The sequence below is a fragment of the Lithobates pipiens genome, unplaced genomic scaffold (genome assembly GCF_037356315.1).
Source record: "Lithobates pipiens isolate NorthernLeopardFrog02 unplaced genomic scaffold, aLitPip1_a1.2 Scaffold_8, whole genome shotgun sequence".
In the NCBI taxonomy this organism is placed as follows: Eukaryota; Metazoa; Chordata; class Amphibia; order Anura; family Ranidae; genus Lithobates; species Lithobates pipiens.
In genome coordinates this window covers 335,513,583-335,532,973 of record NW_027507903.1, presented here as the reverse complement: position 1 = coordinate 335,532,973, position 19,391 = coordinate 335,513,583, and the positions used below count along the sequence as shown (strand labels likewise).

Genomic DNA, 19,391 nt, shown 5'->3' with positions numbered 1-19,391 from the left:
CAAAAGGATGAAAGGCCCCATCTGGCTGTCAATCTGCCATAGGCAAGGTGGGAAAGTGAAAATGGTTTGGCTTAAAGAGGAAGTAAACCCTGATGGGTTTACTTCCTCTTTGATTTCCTGCAAAGGTAAAGCATAATGGACTACTATGCATCGCATACAGTAGGTGACCGCGATATTGTGTCGATCTCGCCACTTCTATCGGCGAGATTGACACCCTACGAGCTCCGTCGCGGGAGCCAGCGCCGAGCTGGCTCGCATCGGGAAAGGAAAAATGTTTATTTTCCTTTCCCGATAAGCGACAAGCATCGCTGGCCGGGTTCACACTGGTGTGGGGATCCGAATTGGATTCCCGCCAATACCAGGCACTGTGTTTGGTATGAATCTTAAGCGAGAACTCCACACCAAATGTAAAAAAAAAACGGCATGGGTTCCCCCTTGGGAGGCATACCAGGCCCTTAAGTCCGGTAGGGATTTTAAGGGGAATCCCCTTCGCTGGAAAAAACGGCGTGGGGTCCCCCCCAAAATTCATACCAGACCCCTATCCGAGCATGCAGCCAGGCCGGTCAGGAAAGGGGGTGGGGACGAGTGTGCGCCCCCCCTCCTGAGCCGCACCAGGCCGCGTGCCCTCAACATGGGGGGTGCCTTGGGGAAGGGGGGGCTGTGCGGCCCCCCCACCCCAAAGCACCTTGTCCCCATGTTGATGAGGACAAGGGCCTCTTCCCAACAACCCTGGCCATTGGTTGTCGGGGTCTGTGGGCGGGGGGCTTATCGGAATCCGTTTTTTTGCCGAAGGGGATTCCCCTTAAAATCCCTGCCGGACCTAAGGGCCTGGTATGCCCCCGAGAAGGCATGCAGGCTTCATGAGTGAGGCGACATTATCGCCTCGCTCTGGCTACTGTAGGAAAATTACATTTTACTATTGCAGCCAGCGCAACGGGATCACTCTGGTTAGAGAAGCTTGTCACCGGGAACCAGAGCGACAGTATTGCGCTGGAAACACAATATCGGCGGCACCTACTGTAGTAGTCCATTATGTGTCACTTACCTGACACAGGAGCCAGCAAAGTCACTGCTGTCCCCTGTAGTTCCGAGCGTCCATCTTCTTGGTGGGTCTCCGTGGGTCTCGCTGCTCCAGCGCTGTGATTCGCCGGAGCCGACACTCGCAGAATATCGCCGCGATCTGTGGCTTACCCAGTGTGCCTGTGTGACGTAGACAGCTGTGGCTGTCTTCAGGTAAATATCTCCTAAACCGTGTAGGTTTAGGAGATATTTCTTGGACCTACAGGTAAGCCTTAATCTAGGCTTACCTGTAGGTCAAAGTGGTTTGTAAGGGTTTACAACCACTTTAACAATTACTTCTTTTGCAGTGTATTTCAGCTACTGGTAGTTCCTCTTCCCTAAAAGGCCCATCGTGATGCATGTTTAATCTTAGATTCCTGTTTGTATGACTGAGCCCCACTAGTTCCTACTATTGAAAAATCTGTGGCTTTACTCTTTCCTTTTCCTTCTCATTGCTACTTTCCATCAGCAAACATAAGCTGTGGGTGGATAAGACCTTCACAGCAGTTGGTCACGACCAGCCCACAACTATTGATTGGCATCTATGCTGCTTTTTAGTCATGTAAGCAAGAAATAGCCTTGAGTTCTAACCTGATACATTCCCACCATACCATGATTATTGGTAAATGAAGTGATGAGTTCCCCTATTAGATGTAACTCAAGCATACAGATTCCCCATGGTGCCTGGGAACAGTACATTTTTCTCTACAGATTTGAAGAAGTCACAGCGAATAAAATCAGGATTTATTTAAAAAAAATAAAGCATTATTTGTGCAGGATCTGCAGTTCAGCTTTAGATTCTACAGTCCAATTTATCCATTACCTGTTACCATAAAATAAAGCATGCTCAGCTTACATCAATACTGTATGATATCTCAGATAAGATATAGCCAGTACACCACCAATAGCCCGAAGAATTTAATGGGAGTTTCACATAACAATTAGAAAAATTTAATGGCAGTCTATTGGAACCACTTGTTGTAACTATACGGGAAGTTTCAAGTAGCCTATATTTTGAGAAAAGATGGCTGCTTGCTGTAGGATCTACTAATATATATATTTATTAGTAGATCCTAGATATATATATATATATATATATATTATATTACAGGATTCTGGTGTTCATGAGGGCAGGTAAATTTCCTCGCTGTTTGAGTTGTGGTCTTGGGATGACTTGTATGCAGTTTAAGTAGTCAGGGATTCTCACTTTTTCAAGGTGAGGGGTTCTGGGGTGGTCTGCTTAGAGAGGTCTGATTTACAGTGCTCTCAGGATTGACATACCTCATATGGGACCCAGAATTCAGAGACTCATAGAGACTTTTGGGTGGGAAAGAAACTCCAAACCCCTATTACAGGGAATGAATGGGGGCTTACCTGTCTGCAAAGTCAAGAAGAGGAACAGGTAGCGGCTATCGCCTGTCTGAGAGGTGGAGTACAGCAGAGCACAGCTGAGTAAGCAGTGTAAGTTAGCTCGCGGCTGAGATGCCCTGAGGCAGATAGGAATTTTCAAAATCCTTGTTAAAGGACCAGTGTGACTGGCAGCGAGCTAAACCTTTATTTTTAGAAATTGATAGACTACTTTTGTTTATCTTGCTTTGCTAATGATAAGCATTTTATTTTCTGTGTGCCTGTTTTTGCAAATAAAAGGATGATTGGCTTTACTAATATAGCTGGCTGATGATCTCAGTGTGTGTGTGTATATATATAATATCATTTTTTTTTTTCATGTGCTTGCCAATTTGTTGGGTAGCCTAGTAAAAAGCTTGACCTCCATTTACACATTAAAAGGAAAGTACTCAGGGCTGATAGAATAGAATTGTTGGGATCTTCCTCTGCTAAATCTATTCAAAAGGCAATTAGAAACTGGAGCTTCACAACACCCAAACCTTATTATAATAGAACTAATAGAATGAATGACACCAGCAGATTATAGTAGGTGTAAATTGCATAGTAGTTGTAGGCTAGATGGATACTTAATTGTTTGCTATAATACAAACTGCTGTACCTAATACAATTGTAATACATAATATGGTAACTAGGTGCAGAAAGGACCATAGACATTTCAAAAGGAAGCTTGCATATGCATATACAAGAATTAAAAAAAAAAAAAAATACTGCTTTAAATAATGTGGTAAATAGATAAAAGAAAGGGCTTTAGGCTTCCTTTACATCTTAGTAAATTAGATAAAAATTGGTATAACCAGGGAAGATTGAACTGCTAAAATGTAGGATGAGGAGTATACATGGATGCATATGTGCATATATAGATTGGACATACACTATATTACCAAAAGTATTGGGACACCTGCCTTTACACACACATTAACTTTAATGGAATCCCAGACTTAGCCTGTAGGGTTCAATACTGAGTTGGCCCACCCTTTGCAGTTATAACAGCTTCAACTCTTCTGGGAAGGTTGTTCACAAGGTTTAGGAGTGTGTCTATGGGAATATTTGACTATTCTTCCAGAAGCATATTTGTGAGGTCAGGCACTGATTTTGGATGAGAAGGCCTGGCTCGCAGTCTCCGATCGAATTTATCCCATCTGGTTGAGGTCAGGACTCTTTGCAGGCCAGTCAAGTTCCTCCACCCCAAATTCACTCATCCCTGTGTTTATGGATCTTGCTTTGTGCACTGGTGTGCAGTCATGTTGGAACAGGAAGGGGCCATTCCCAAACTATTACCACATAGTTGGGAGCATGAAACTGTTCGAAATGTCTTGGTATGCTAATGCCTTAAGAGTTCCCTTCACTGGAACTAAGGGTCCAAGCCCAATCCCTGAAAAACCACCCCACACCATAACCCCCCCTCCTCTAAATGATTTGTGCAGATGGCCCAATACTTTTGGCAATATAGTGTTGATGAGAATGTTTGAGCTGGAGGAACTTGACTGGCCTGCACAGTCCTGACCTCAACCCCATATAGAACACCTTTGGGATGAATTAGAGCACAGACTGCAAGCCTGGCCTTCTTGTCCAACATCAGTACCTGACCTCAAAAATGCACTTCTGGAAGAAAGGTAAAACATTCCCATAGACACACTCCTAAACCTTGTGGACAGACTTCCCAGAAGAGCTGAGGCTGTTATAACTAATCACATGGTACAGATGGGCTGCATGGTACAAATGGGCGATTTACCTTGTCCGTACATGTGACAAATCACAGCTAGCAACACAATTGTATACACTGACTGGCATGAAAAGAAGTCCCAGAACAATTGAAGCTGTTATAGCTGCAAAGGGTGGGCCAACTCAATAGTTAACGTGGACTAAGACTGGCCATTAAAATTCATGTGCGTGTAAAAGCAGGTGTCCCAGTACTTTTGGTAATATAGTGTATATGTAGGATAGGAAGAACTTAGGAATTAAATGGGCCTAAAATGGTTTCTAATTATTGTATTTTATAAATGCTTTATAGATATTAGGATCACTCCTTTGCCACATCCATAACTTAAAATTGCAAACGAAAGGAGAACCACTAGGTCAGACTTTAGAGGCAGATTGGCCATAACATTTGTATAAAAAAATTAATAATTCTTTTGTACAGCAAAAATATATAAAAGTTTACATGGTCAAAAATACAAAATTCCATTAAAACATGTATTCACATAGGGCCGATAACAGGCAGTTACTGGCTAACTATTGTGAATGTTGCATAATCACAAGTAAGTGAGCCACTGTGCATCAATGCATTTCACTGGTTCACTTCCTTCCCACACAAAGGGGAAATACAAGAAAAAACAGGCCTCACTTGCCTCTATATAAATATGCATGCATAAAGAAACTCCCTGGGCGGGCATTCGGAACAACAGGAGTAGCCAAGCACTATACACAACATCGTCTGATAGGGTCAGGAAATTGAATCAAAAGAGAATGCATTTGAAATCCCCCATCTGTTATAGTGGAAACATTCTGGTCATACAGTATGGCAAATAAGTACCAGCAGATATTGCCTAAACAAGGTCAGACAATAGCTAACCTGTAATAGCTTTGTATTAGTTGAAAAACTTCAAACAAAATATCCCTGTATGTAAAGTTGAATGTGAGAGACACACAAACATATTCTGCCAGACCAATGGATGCAGCCATATGGTAGGCCAGAGAAAGAGTGTTGTAAATGCTCTGTTGGACTTGTCATCTATTTCTGTGTGGCAGAGAGCCTCCGGACAGCTCCTGACTTATGATGTTTCTTACACACAGACACAGCCATGTCTGGTCGCAAGCCACGGCTGTTTACTGCTACGAGGCAATCATCATCAGGTGGTGAGAGTAATACAAGTTGATTGGTCATACTAGCCAAGCACTGCCCACATATACTAGTTATGGTTCAAACACCTGGATCACCACCAGGTAATGAAAACAAACCAGAAGGATTTAATCCAGGAACTTTACCAATCTCAATTAGCCTTTCGCCAACCCTGGGGGGGATGCTCCATGTACGGTCTATGGGCGTGTTATACAGTGTGGTTTTTTAATAAGCCCCACGGCAGATGCATATATGGCGTATCACTTGAGGTGTAACAAGACTGACTTCACTTAGGAGGCAATATACTGGACTCTTAACAGACTGAGCTGCAGTCCTCCCTGGATGTCCTGTCCCTAACGAGATCATCCAAAACCCAGCTTAGTCCTCTAACTCTCCCCCAGGTTATTCCTCAGACTGAAGATCTGTTGATAGGATGGTGGGTGACCCCAAGGACAGTGGAGTGGAGCCCTAGTGATCCTTACTGAGCATTTACCTTACATTAGGTCTGCACAGTGCTGTACCCTGGACTCCAGCTCCATCTCTAGGTCTGACTCTGCAGCTCCATCTCTAGGTCTGATGCTGGAGAGTCAGTGGTAGAGACTGAATGCACAATCCATGTATGTGAGAGCATGGGCCCTTCTGTGATGTGTGTGTGTGCGACAACGTTGTCCACTGTTTTTAATCATTGATGTTTCGATGCAGGGGCCACTTGGCCCTAACGTTTTTGCTAATTGGTCTATAGTTTTTCAATAAAGAACGTTTTCTAATTTTTCAATTTGTGGTTGGTTCTCCTTATGCTGCATACACACGACCAGACTTTCCGGCAGAATAGTCCGATCGTGTGTGGGATAGTCCGATCATTTTTCTTTAAAAAAAATTTGGACGGACCTACAAATAGAACATGTTTCAAATCTGTCCGACGGACTCAGAAAACCGTTCGTCTGTATGCTGGTCCAACGGACCAAATATGACACAAGGGCAGCTATTGGCTACTGGCTATTGAACTTCCTTTTCTAGTCCCATCGTATGTCATCACGTTCAAAACTAACGGACTTTCAAACGAACTTTAGTCCGTTCGTGTGTGGGCAAGCCCGTTAGTTCAGAACTCCGTCGTAACTCCGTTGAAAGTCCATCGGGAAGAAAGTCTGGTCGTCTGTACGTGGCATTATGCAACTCCTGTAAGGTGAGGTGACCTTTTCAGGTCCCCGCCATATCCATTCATAGTCCTTGTACACACGGTCATATATTCCAACGGAAGATGTCCGATCGGACCATGTTGTCAGATAATCCGACCGTGTGTGGGCTCCATCTGACTTTTTCCGTCGGAATGTCCGACCAACAAAGTTTGAGAGCTGGATATAAAATTTTCCGACAACATGATCCAATCGGACTTTGTCCGATCGTTTTTGTAGAGAATTCCGATCAGACAAAGTGCCACGCATGCTCAGATCAAATTACGTGACCAAAGCTATTGGCTACTAGCCTGAATGTAGTCCTGTCGTAACGAACGAATGCCATCACGTTCCGAACGATTGGATTTTCCGACAACTTTGTCCGACCGTGTGTATGCAGCACCAGCTTCGGACAAAATCCGTCAGAAAAAATCCAATGGATTTTGTTGTCGGAATGTCCGACCGTGTGTACAAGGGCTTAAAGAGCCAAGGTTGCCTAGAACTTGTTTGAAGTGGTTGTGTTCTACACACTTCTCTTCCAGACTAATCAGATGTAAAAAAATTGAAAGCTGATACCGTACATATATTTTAGACAGGGTGCCCTCTCATGCCTCTCTCATGCACACAGAAAAAACATGAAAAGTACCTATAGTGATGGGATACCATTTGTACAGACACATAGGGGGTTATTTACTAAAACTGGAGAGTGCAAAATTTGGTGCAACTATACATAGAAACCAATCAATTTCCAGGTTTTATTGCCAAAGCTTAATTGAACAAGTTGAAGTCAGAAGCTGATTGGCTACTATGCACAGCTGCACCAGCTTCTGAGTGCTCCAGTTTTAGTAAATCTACCCCCAATGTAACCGAAGACCAGATCTAGTCTGCTAAATCCTGATCCAACCTGCATATGCTTCAGGTCATATGAGGTCGCAGAACGTTTTGAAGGAGCTATTTTAAAATTAATGGCAAAAAAATTCCAAAAATATCCTTTCAGATAGTTTTAAATATATTGTGAACAGCCATTTCTACATCCTTAAAAGTGACAATAATATGCACAGTTACGTGAAATTGCCCCTACTGCATGCATACAAACACATAAAAAATACGAGGGAGTTTTTGATCAAAACTGATCTATGTGATAAATATAAAAAAATTAAAATAATTAAAAGTCCTTTGAAGGTTGCTTTAAATGCCATAACTGTAGTAACTTTAAACAGCATGTGCTTCTACATTTTCCTATTCACATTCTGGTTATATGTTTGCTATTTCTGAATCTTTCTTTCTTTTTCTTTGCATTTATACTTTAAGATTCCATTGTTCTTTTTTTTTATGTAGGTAAAACTACAGAATCTTTCAAAAACTGCTTCTAGAAACATAGAAGTGACATCAGGGTGGCCCTTGAGAACCACCGTCTGTGAAAACTGATAAATCGTGACAAACCAGTTGTGGTTCATTTTATACAAGCTCCCCATTAAACACATAATCTCAGAGGTATGGTGATCGATTGTGTGCCATCCTCGGGCCATGGTGGTGACAGAAATCATTTATTACTACAAAGAGAATCATATTGAATTTTTTATTTGCAGACAATGGCTCCCAAGAACCTAAACACAATGGTGTCATATTTTCCTTCTTTTGCTAATTGCTAAGGTTTTATTAGAAATAAATGGTGTATTTAGGAAATCACTGATGTATACTGTTTATTGTTTTTCTTTGTTTAGTTCCCTATCATATATCATATACTTTTTTCTTCCCTTAGTTTGAATATTGTGGTCTCAGTTGTCTTACAAATATTTTATTTTAATTAGTAAGTTGATACTGTTATTCTTTTGTTATGTTACCCTTATATTTTTATATGTATTTATATGCATTTTATGTATGTGTTTACCTCCTTAATGACAAAGGTGAAAATAAATCTTAACACCTAAGCAAAGATTTTACTACTTTGGCATATGTTAGTAAAACTTTACATACAGTTTCTTTGCAACTGCTTAGTATATCTAGATAGACATGTGCACTGCCAAACAATGTGCTTGTTTCAGCTTCATTCGTTCTTTGTTTGTTTTTTTCGGGACATTCATTATGATCGAAATTTGTTATTTCAAACAAATTTGGAAATTCAGAGATTTGAAAATCCAAAAATAAGAAAGAAAATCCGAAAATTCAAAAGAACGAAAATCCAAAAATAAGAACGCAAATTTAGAAAATTTGAAAATCAGAAATAATAACTAACTAATAATAACTATAAAAGTTTTAGGTACTGAAATCTCCTTTCAAATTTGGCTGTTAGTGAATGTAACAAATACGAATTTATCCGAAGTTACAAATTATCCAAAATAACAAATGCTGCATCTAAGCTGATGGGATTTAACAAATTAATAATAATAAATATTAAATAATAAAGAATAATATAAAAAACTGGATACACACTTCAAAAACCGCCAACTACGTGTATCATCACTGCGCCAAATACAACCCTCCCCCAGCTGCCACTTAAATATATAAGTAAATAAACCAGAAGGTGAATATAAATTAATAAATAAAAATTGTTACATAAACCACCTTGTAGCGCTAGACTTGTGTAGAAAGTAAAAAATATAAGGTAACGTCATTAATTCTACCCCTCAATCAAAATACTGTGTTTTACCGGAATCTATATAGGTCCACATGCACAAAATCAATTGCTTAAACATGTACACATCCTTAAAAGGATAAATTAAATTATTTTGTGAAAAACAATTGTGAATACTGTACTCAATATAGTTATCATAAAGCAATAAAATATAAATGCAAGTGTGAAGAAAAATAGTCCATAGGAAGAAATCCTAAGATGAGAAATCTTTTCCTTGTGCAAAAGTCAGTGTCCATATAATAAAAGCCTTCACCACACCCTCGGTGTTCGTGACCCCCCCTCGTTGGAGCACTCACCAGCTGCAGCGCTCTGCACTCTCGTGCTGAGCTGAATAGGCGTTAAGATCTCTTAAATGATGTCAGCAGATGTTCAGCAATCAATCACTATACAATCTCCCTTAAGGTAAGGTTAAGGGGAAATTCATAAACAGGGGGTTAAATCGGGTTAAATCGAAAGAAGGAAAAGGAAAGACTACTATAAAGACTACTAACAATAAAACATCTACGCCCCAGGTCTCGGGTCCAAGCTATAGCAGTGACCAACAGAGGAGATCAATTCCCCAGGGTGGGTACCATTCACCTAGGGTGACACCGGTGGAGAGACTGGAGGGTTATCCACCAAGACATTATGATTATCAGCTGTCACAGATGAATGGATACCCACATCCAACACAATATGTACCTTATGCAGACCAGAGATGGTTACAAGAAGGGTATGAAAGCAATAGGGATTTCCCTATACCACTGTATAATAGGTTTACGCCGCTGAGACAGGAAGATATGGGGAGAAGATATAGTGGAACTACATACCCGCCACACCACCTTCCTCCTCCACCTTTTCTAAATCAGAGGGGGAGAGGGGGAAGGGGGGGGGGACTCCGAGGGGACGGGGATCAGGGACACACAATGGTCAAAGAAATGGACCCCTTCAATACAGCGGCCCAGTTGTAAGAGACGGAGAGGATGCCGTGAGGGAAGGCGGAAACAGTTTAAACAATCCAAGAAAGAGAATGAGGGACAAGTAAATGGTGGCATATTTAATTTGAGTGGGGTCCAATTAAACACTAATGAGTTGAACATTTTAAATACGGGTCTTAAATGTGCCCCGAGAAAAGTGATGAATAAATTTGAGGTATTTATGGATGTTCATAGGTATGTACGTACTTTGAATATCAAGAAGTACTTTTTGATGCATCCCACTAAGGTATGTCCAATAGATAGAATAGGTGTCACTCAAAGTGACAGTGGATTGAAGAATCGTTCCCTATTTAACCCTCAGATTACGAGTAATCATTTTATAGAGGTATTTAAAAATCTAGTACTGAATGATTTAGAAGAATTGCCTCTTAAGAAAGGTGTCAATGCTAGACACTTTAAAGATGGGATTAAATCCCTAGAGGACAAAAAATAAATTATTATACGTCCAGCTGATAAAGGGGGTGGGGTCATTGTTTTGGATAGGTCCTTTTATGATAATCAGATAAAGGAGCTGTTAAGTGATACCACTACATACAAAAAATTAGATGTAGACCCTACGGATCAATATAACAGTCAGTTGGAGGCTTTAATTCAATGGGGTTATGGGAAGGGTGTTTTGAACCAAATATTTAGTCCCCAGTGCGTGCAGGATACCAGTGATTTATACCCTACCCAAGATTCACAAGGATCAGGTAGCTCCTCCGTCACGTCCAATTGTGAACGGGATAGGGTCAGTGACGGCGAGACTGGGGAAATATTTGGATAAATCTCTCCAACCTAGTGTAAAAAACACGAGGGCATATTTGAGGGACACGACTGACCTCTTAAAAGCATTAAGTGAGATAACGGTTCCCCCTGAGGCTGAACTTTATTTGGTGACAGCTGATGTGGCAAGCCTATACACCATCATTCAACACCAGGATGCGCTATTAGCCCTGAATTGGGCTATGAGTAGAAGGGAGACATCCCCCATGCCCGAAAGGTGTTTGTGGGCCAGGCTTTAGAGTTTTGCATGGCCCACAATTATTTTTGGTATGGAGGTATGTTCTATTCCCAATGTGTTGGCGTGGCAATGGGGGCGAAGTATGCCCCGAGCCTCGCCAACCTATTCATGGCTGAGTGGGAAGACAGGTCAGTTTTTCTGAATAACCCTCAACAGTTAATCTTCTATCGGAGATTTATAGACGATCTGTTTTTTATTTGGGTCGGGACTGAACAATCAGCTAGGAAGTTCATGGAGAGATTGAACTCCAATTCTAATAACATCAGATTGGACTTCAATATCAGTCCTAAGAGTGTTAACTTTTTGGACCTGACCATAGAAAGGGAGGGCGGTCAGTTAAAGACAACTGTATTTTTCAAGACCACAGATCGGAATAGTTATCTGTCCACGAGGAGTGGGCATCACCCTTCTTGGATCAGGAAAATTCCGAAAGGGCAGTTCTTAAGGGTCCGTCGTAATTGTACTACCGATGAGGACTTTGCCATTCAATCCAAGGTCTTGAGAAATAGGTTTATACAAAAGGGCTATAATGTCACTTGTTTGGATACCACCATTGAGGAGGTTGCTAATACTCCTAGGAGCACGTGCCTTCAGGGACACAGTAAGGAGAGGGAGGAATCACAACATCAATTTAAATTTCTATCAGGCTATCACCATCAATATAGGGATATTGAACAGATCTTCACCAAACATTGGCATATTTTGGGGAGGGATAAGCATCTGGGACCGTCTTTACCGATTTGTCCCAAATTTATCTATAGAAGGGCACCTAATATTGGGGACAAAATTGTTAGAAAAATAATAGACCCCCCGGTGAGACAAACCATTTCCGGGGAATTGAAGGGGTTTTACGCGTGCAGAAGATGTATCTGCTGCAAAACTGTCCAACGATTAAATAGGGGCATTACCTCAGTAACTAATGGAGTGGGAGAAATCTTCAATATAAATTAATTTATGACATGTAATATGTCGTATGTTGTATATCTACTATGGTGTCCCTGTAATTTATTTTATGTGGGCCGTACAAAGAGGCTATTGAGGATACGGATTTCTGAGCATCTAGCTAACATCCGGAAGGGTTACCGGTATCATAGCGTATCAATGCATTTTAAGGAATGTCACCAACAGGACCCAAGCCTCTTGCAATTTTGTGGCATAGATCACGTCCATCCCTCTTGGAGGGGCTCAAACCGGGTGAGGGATCTTTCTCAGAGGGAAACAAAATGGATCTTTCTGATGAGAAGTTTGACACCAATGGGAATGAATATCGAATTGGATGTCAATAGTTTTATTAACAATTCTTGATACCTGATTAAATGTTTTAGGGGTTGGATTCTCAATTTGGGAATGATGCCCTTATCAGATTGTGCTACTAGCGCTGTGAGATCTATGGGAGAAGGGCCCCTATAGTTTTGACTGTAGTCTTGGTTAGCCTGGGGTTGTATATTAATAAGGACTCAGGATAAGGGAATCTTAGACCATTAGTAATTGGGGGGTTAGAATATTTGTGTTTAATTTGTATTCATTTGTTCCAAATATAAGCTATTAGAGAAGTTTATAAGTAACCGGTACTATATTTAATTGTGCTATATACATGTGTGGAGGGATGTGCCTGTACACACTCACATATGTGTTAAGCTTTTAAAATGTGTACACTCATTATGTGCAAAGATTTTAAATTGTCTAAGGGAGTGCGTTCACACACACTTGTATAAACATATATGTTCATAATACATATTTTATATTTTATATTTTCTCCTTTTTTTAGTTTTATTTTTATCTAGGTTGTTTTGAGGTTTTACTTTTGTTTATTGGGATAAAGCGCACCCTTGAGATATTGAGATGCACTACAATACTAATATACCTTTAGTCATATATGCTAATGTAAACTCTAAGGCCGCGTACACACGGGCGGACTGTTCGCCCAACTTTGTTCGTCAAACAATCCGACAAACAGTCCGCTCAAAATTTGCATGAACGGACTTGACCACACACGATGAACGAACAGTCCGCTGAAAGCGTGCGCGATGACGTGAACGGCACGTACGACGGGACGAGAAATTCGACGTCCAATACACTGCAATGCAACCTTCGCCGTGTAAATCCTTTCTGAGCATGCGCGAAACTTAGTTTGTCGAACAAGCCTACACACGAGCGGACTGTCCGCTGAAACCAAGTTTCAGCGGACTGTCTTACGGAAATTACGAAAAACTTTGTTCGTCAGACTGTCCGCTGAAACTGTCCGCTGAAGCCCACACACGAGCGGACTGTCCGCTGAAACACTGTTCAGCGGACAAAGTTGGGCGAACAGTCCGCCCGTGTGTACGCGGCCTAAGGCATTGGTGACACAGGGATACGTTATATATTTTTTATATTATATATATTTTTTTATATATATATATTTTTTAGTATATTATTTTTCATTGGATGAGGATATGGGAATCCACTCTATTCCTTTAAATAATACTCAGTGTGAATCTGCATATATGTGGACTTTAATGTAAGAAATACGATAAGCTTTTTGCATAGTGCTAACTACTGAGGAGACATGTTTTCATGTATGGGATTCGATAAGGAACTTGTATAGCCACTGATACATGGGGAGGGGTCTCTGACAGTGATGTTTACTGTTGCTAGACCTGGGAGATGCGCTACCGCTGGGTGAGCCGCCTCTGGGAAAGGGAGGGTCTTCCTGCTTGTGTATCTCTGATATGTGGCTGGTTGGCGGTGGGACTTGGAGGATATTGCGGCCATCCATACTGGATGTTTAAGGTGAACTGCGCGTGCGCGACCGAGCGGGGTTGGTGATGACGGGGAGAAAGCTGAGAGCTCTGTCGCGTCACGCTGACACAATGAGGGGGATGGCGCGTGCGCAGTATGGCACGCACTGAATGGTGAGGAGTTTGAATGGGAAACTGCGAGGCTATGCGCATGTGCGACCGGGTGAGACACACGTATGGGGGGAGGTGATCGGCGGCGGGCTCCTGGGCGTTGCGCTGGTTCATTGCAGTGTACACGTTCAGTGACTGAACCTGCGCAGACGTGGGGAGGATGTACCGGGCGCTGATGTGCTAACTAGACTGTGTGGACACCCAATAGGATGTGATGGCGGAGGCGGGGTTAGCCTTGGGAGTATTATGGGATGGTTGCCATGAAAATCAAAATAAAAGGGCTGAACTGGGAGCCAGATAGCCAATCCCATGAGGAAGTCTTATGACGAAACATGTCGGGGGCGTGGTTATCTGGCAACTATCTTTAACATACTGAGCATTACAGCGAGGCGGAAGGAGGGGTCTGATACAGGAGATAGGACTGGGGGATTGTGGCGCTGGATTCAAACTGTGTGCTTCGCTGTCAGGTACCAAACAGCAGAAAGTAAGAGTGAGAGACAGTATTTGTGCTGCTAATCTAACCAGTATCTAGTGTGACCACCAATGCCTTGGAGGAGAGTGAGCTGTTGCTGCTGTTGCTGCTGAGGATTGAAGTGATTTTGAAGTGCTTTCGTTCAAGTTATGTTCATGTGAGTGCATTAATGAGTGGTTTTTATTGAAATTAAAGATTTTTTACAGTGTTGCACTATGGAAGGTCTCTCTTTTTCTTTGAGGTGATTTGAGGGGTAGCTCCATTGATACCTTAAGGGAGATTGTATAGTGATTGATTGCTGAACATCTGCTGACATCATTTAAGAGATCTTAACGCCTATTCAGCTCAGCACGAGAGTGCAGAGCGCTGCAGCTGGTGAGTGCTCCAACGACGGGGGTCACGAACACCGAGGGTGTGGTGAAGGCTTTTATTATATGGACACTGACTTTTGCACAAGGAAAAGATTTCTCATCTTAGGATTTCTTCCTATGGACTATTTTTCTTCACACTTGCATTTATATTTTATTGCTTTATGATAACTATATTGAGTACAGTATTCACAATTGTTTTTCACAAAATAATTTAATTTATCCTTTTAAGGATGTGTACATGTTTAAGCAATTGATTTTGTGCATGTGGACCTATATAGATTCCGGTAAAACACAGTATTTTGATTGAGGGGTAGAATTAATGACGTTACCTTATATTTTTTATTTTCTACACGAGTCTAGCGCTACAAGGTGGTTTATGTAACAATTTTTATTTATTAATAAAGAATAATAAACTTTGTATTATTTTATTATGTTCCATTTGTTTGGATGCGGCATTCGTTATTTTGGATAAATCGTAACTTTTGATAAATTTGCATTCATTATGTTCACTAACAGCCAAATTTGAAAGGAAATCCCAATGCCTATTTTTAATTTAATAGTTATTATTTCAGATTTTCAAATTTTCGGGTTTTCGAATTTTTGGATTTCATTCTTATTTTCGGATTTTGGAATTTAGAAAAAAATTGTTAAATGGGTTTTTGTTAATTTGAATATTTCCAAATTAACAAATTTGTCTAATTTTACAGAAAAATTCATTTGGAACTAAACAAATTGCACATGTCTATATCCAGATGATTTTAAACAGTGTTTTTAAAGCACAAGATGGGCCTGTTGAACTCTATCTGTATATTTCCTGCTATTACCATCACCCACCAACAAAGAATAATCCAAAATAAATTGTCATGCTTTTTACATTCATGGCAATTACATATATGTTCATTATCTATCATTATCTGTTGTTTGTATCCATAGTAGTAGCAGAAGCAATAAAATGCCAGCATATCTGTGTGCACTCAGCATGAAGGGGTTAAGCACCAAATCATTTGGTGGAGGGGGAATTTTGGTGTAGGGTTGTTTTTCAGGGGTTGGGCTTGGCCCCTTAGTGAAGGGAACTCTTAATGTGCCAGCATACCAAGACATTTTGGACAATTCCATGCTCCAAACTTTGTGGAAACAGTTTAGGGATGGCCTCTATCTGTTCCAACATGATTGCACACCAGTGCAGAAAACAAGGTCCATAAATACATGAATGAGCAAGTTCTGACCTCAACCCAATAGAACACAATGCACTTATAGAAGAATGGTCCAACATTCCCATAGACACGCTCCCAAACCTTGTGGACAGCCCTTCCAAGAAGAGTTGAAGCTGTTATAGCCACTAAGGGTGGGCCAACTCAGTATTGAACCCTACGGGCTAAGACTGGGATGCCATTAAAGTTCATGTGTGTGTGTAAAGGAAGATATATATATATATATATATATATATATATATATATATATATATATATAACTATTCTGGCTCTCTTTCTAATCTGAGGTTTTACATTTTCCTTGGTAACCTTTGAGGCAATTTCTCTTGCCTTCCTGTAAACTTTGACACTTGTCACCTGTACAGGTTAGGAGGCAAAATCGCCCTCACGGGGCAAGAACAGAAATGTAATCTTGACCAGGACTGTAAACTTTTCTTACACTAGAAACTTTTTGTTGCTGCTTGTGCCCCTATTGGTAAATTGATCCCCCCCCCCCCATTTCCATTCCCACCCTGCCACACTACCCAGTACTAAAACAGTTTTGTCCAAGGCTGAGCCTTGAGCAGTTGTTAACTTTGGTAATTCTTGCAATTTATCTGGATGGTAGGAAGACAAGGGGGCTGTGGAATGGAATCACAACATACTACAGCCCATGTAACATGTTAATGTTTTACTTAAACTTGTATCAATATACAGAACACTTTCCCTAAAAGATCACCTTATATCTCGACTGGCAATAAATCACGAGCAGCAAGTCACATGGCCCATTTAAATGAGTTAACAACTCCTAAGGTTTATAATAACTGTGGCTTTGCATACATTTAGGAGATTATGCTTTCATATTAAGGACAATTACTTGCCTATGAAATCAACCTGTTTAAAAAAGAGAAATTAAAACAGCAAAGCATGTCTAAAAAAAAAAAAAATTGTATAGGGTAGTGCTTACTGTAAACATTTTATTTTTGGTCAATCGCAGAGGAATTTTCTACACATTCCACTTTTGGCATGAGGTGGCAATAAATTACCCTTGTTGGATATCTAATTTATTTTATACTATTGCAATGCAGTGGTGTATTGAAGTAATATTTCCTGTGTTACAACCAGAAGATGCTTTAAAAGCAGTAAAAAAAAGGAGGACTTTGTTGCCACCATTCATTTCATTAGCAATCTTCCCATTAAAGTAAAAGCCTCCTTTGTGTAGATGTTAAAAAACCTAAGGCCCCTTTCAAACGGGGAGGGCTCCATTGCAGGCCACCTGCTCATTGGGGAATCTATCTGCTGATTCTGGCTGAGCAGAAGGATGGCTGGTTCATGTCAACTCTGCTTATGCAGAGCGGATGCAGATGTAGCCTGCTCTCCTCTATGGGCGGTCAGATGTAAATGAGCTGGCTGTTCATTGACACCCGACTGACATACGATCCGTTACACAAATGTCTGTTTTTAGCAGACAGGATCAGATGGGATGTCGATGGGTGTCAACAGACACATGTCCGTTGACACCCGCCGCTCCTTAAAGGAGACTGAAGGGTCTAATCTGGTCCGTCTGATAAACTAAAAGACAGACCTGATTGGTCAACCTCTGTGAAAGGGCCTTAAGACTGCTCCTGGGTGCTAAAATCTTGGATATGAAGTCAACAGCCTCAGCAGACTCAGAGATGTCAGACTTTATAGTATTATCCTCCACTCCTGCCTACGCTGCTTAAGTTTATGTAGTGAGGTAAGAGACAGAAGTGTCAGGCCAGCAAGACATTCCCCTAATTTGACATTCCCAAAAGAGGAGAAGGCTTAGGGCCAGGTTAGGAAATTGACTGTTCTAAAGTAGTCAAATTTGTTAGCAAGTTTAATGTAATATAAAACATATTTATGAAAGGAAAAAAGAAAAGCATTTTAGCCACTTCAGCTCCAGAAGGTTTTACCCACTTCCTGATCAGGCCATTTTTTGAGATACGGCACTACGTCTCTTTAACTGACAATTGCGTGGTTGTGTGATTGTACCCAAATTGATGTCCTTTTTTTGCCACAAATAGAGATTTCTTTTTGGTGGCATTTCATCACCTCTCTGCTTTTAATTTTTGCACTATAAACAAAAAAAGACCGACAATTTTAAATAAAAAAATATAATTTTTACTTTCTGCTATAAAACATTCCCAATAAAAAAAAAAAAAATCTTCATAAATTTAGGCCAATATGTATTCTGCTACATATTTTTAGTAAAAAAAAATCCCAATAAGTGTATGATTGGTTTACGCAAAAGTTGTAGCGTCTACAAAATAGGGGATAGATGCAACACTGCAACACTGCAGTGGACAAATCTGACACTGAGTGACATTTTTTGAGACCAGTGATATCAATACAGTGATTAGTGCTATAAAAAAATGCACTGATTGCTGTATAAATTACACTGGCAGGGAAGGGGTTAACACCAGGGGCAATCAAAGAGTTACATGTTCTCTAGGGAGGTGCTTACTAACTGTGTGGGGCAGTGCCACACTGAAGCAAAGAAAGATCCATAATTCAGCTTAGCTGAATCACAAGATCTTTCTTTCCCTTCCTGACAGATCGGGTTTTTTGCCTTGTTTACACAGGCTGATCCATCTCTCCTGTGAATGATCGGCGGGTCGGGGCAGCCATCACAGCCCCCCGAACCCGCTGATTGGTTCCTGCTGTGTCCAATCAAAGAGGAAGCGGTGAACCCCCTAAATTGTGTGCATGAAATCATGCACCAGGGCCGCCCTGCCACAGTAAATGTACGTGGGCCGGTCCGGAAACAGTTAAATATCTGATATTTCTGTTTCTTACCTTTTATTTATCTAGTTCAAACAAGCCATACATGACCTCTATATTTGATTGTAATCTAAAAGTATCACAGCAAAAACTGTAAAGTCAGCTTTCAGTCAGTTTCTAAGAGCTTAGCAACGCCTGTAGTGTGTTACAGTATATTAGAAGTTGGCAGAGTTTAGTGCCTCTGTTGTAAGCTTTGAAAATGAATTTCTTTACAATGCTTATAGCTACAGGGGTGAAAGAGGTCGTGTTTAAAAGTGTAAGTACTTCTGTATTTATAGTTTGGGAACAGCCCAGCTCCTGACGAAACTTTTTAGCATTCAATAACCTGGAGAAGGATTATAATTGTTTTCTGTTCTATGTGAAACCTGTCAGCTGGAGGGGAATCAATGGTAAATCTCCTACATGGAGACAGCAATAAAATCAAGTCTTTTTTTTTTAATCCTTCCTCAATATACTACATATGTTTTTGTTGCTGACTGTAAAGGGGTGGATATTTAGACACATTGGAAGCAAAAGTGACCCATCACAACTTTGATTTGAACAATGAAATGCCTCCATCCCTAAATATAT

General features: G+C 40.8%; 1 protein-coding gene across 2 annotated transcripts in view; it reads left to right on the top strand.

Annotated features, from left to right (window-relative positions):
* KCTD16 (potassium channel tetramerization domain containing 16) overlaps positions 1-19,391 on the top strand; it is a 494,134-nt gene that overhangs the window by 267,029 nt on the left and 207,714 nt on the right. The window lies entirely within an intron of this gene.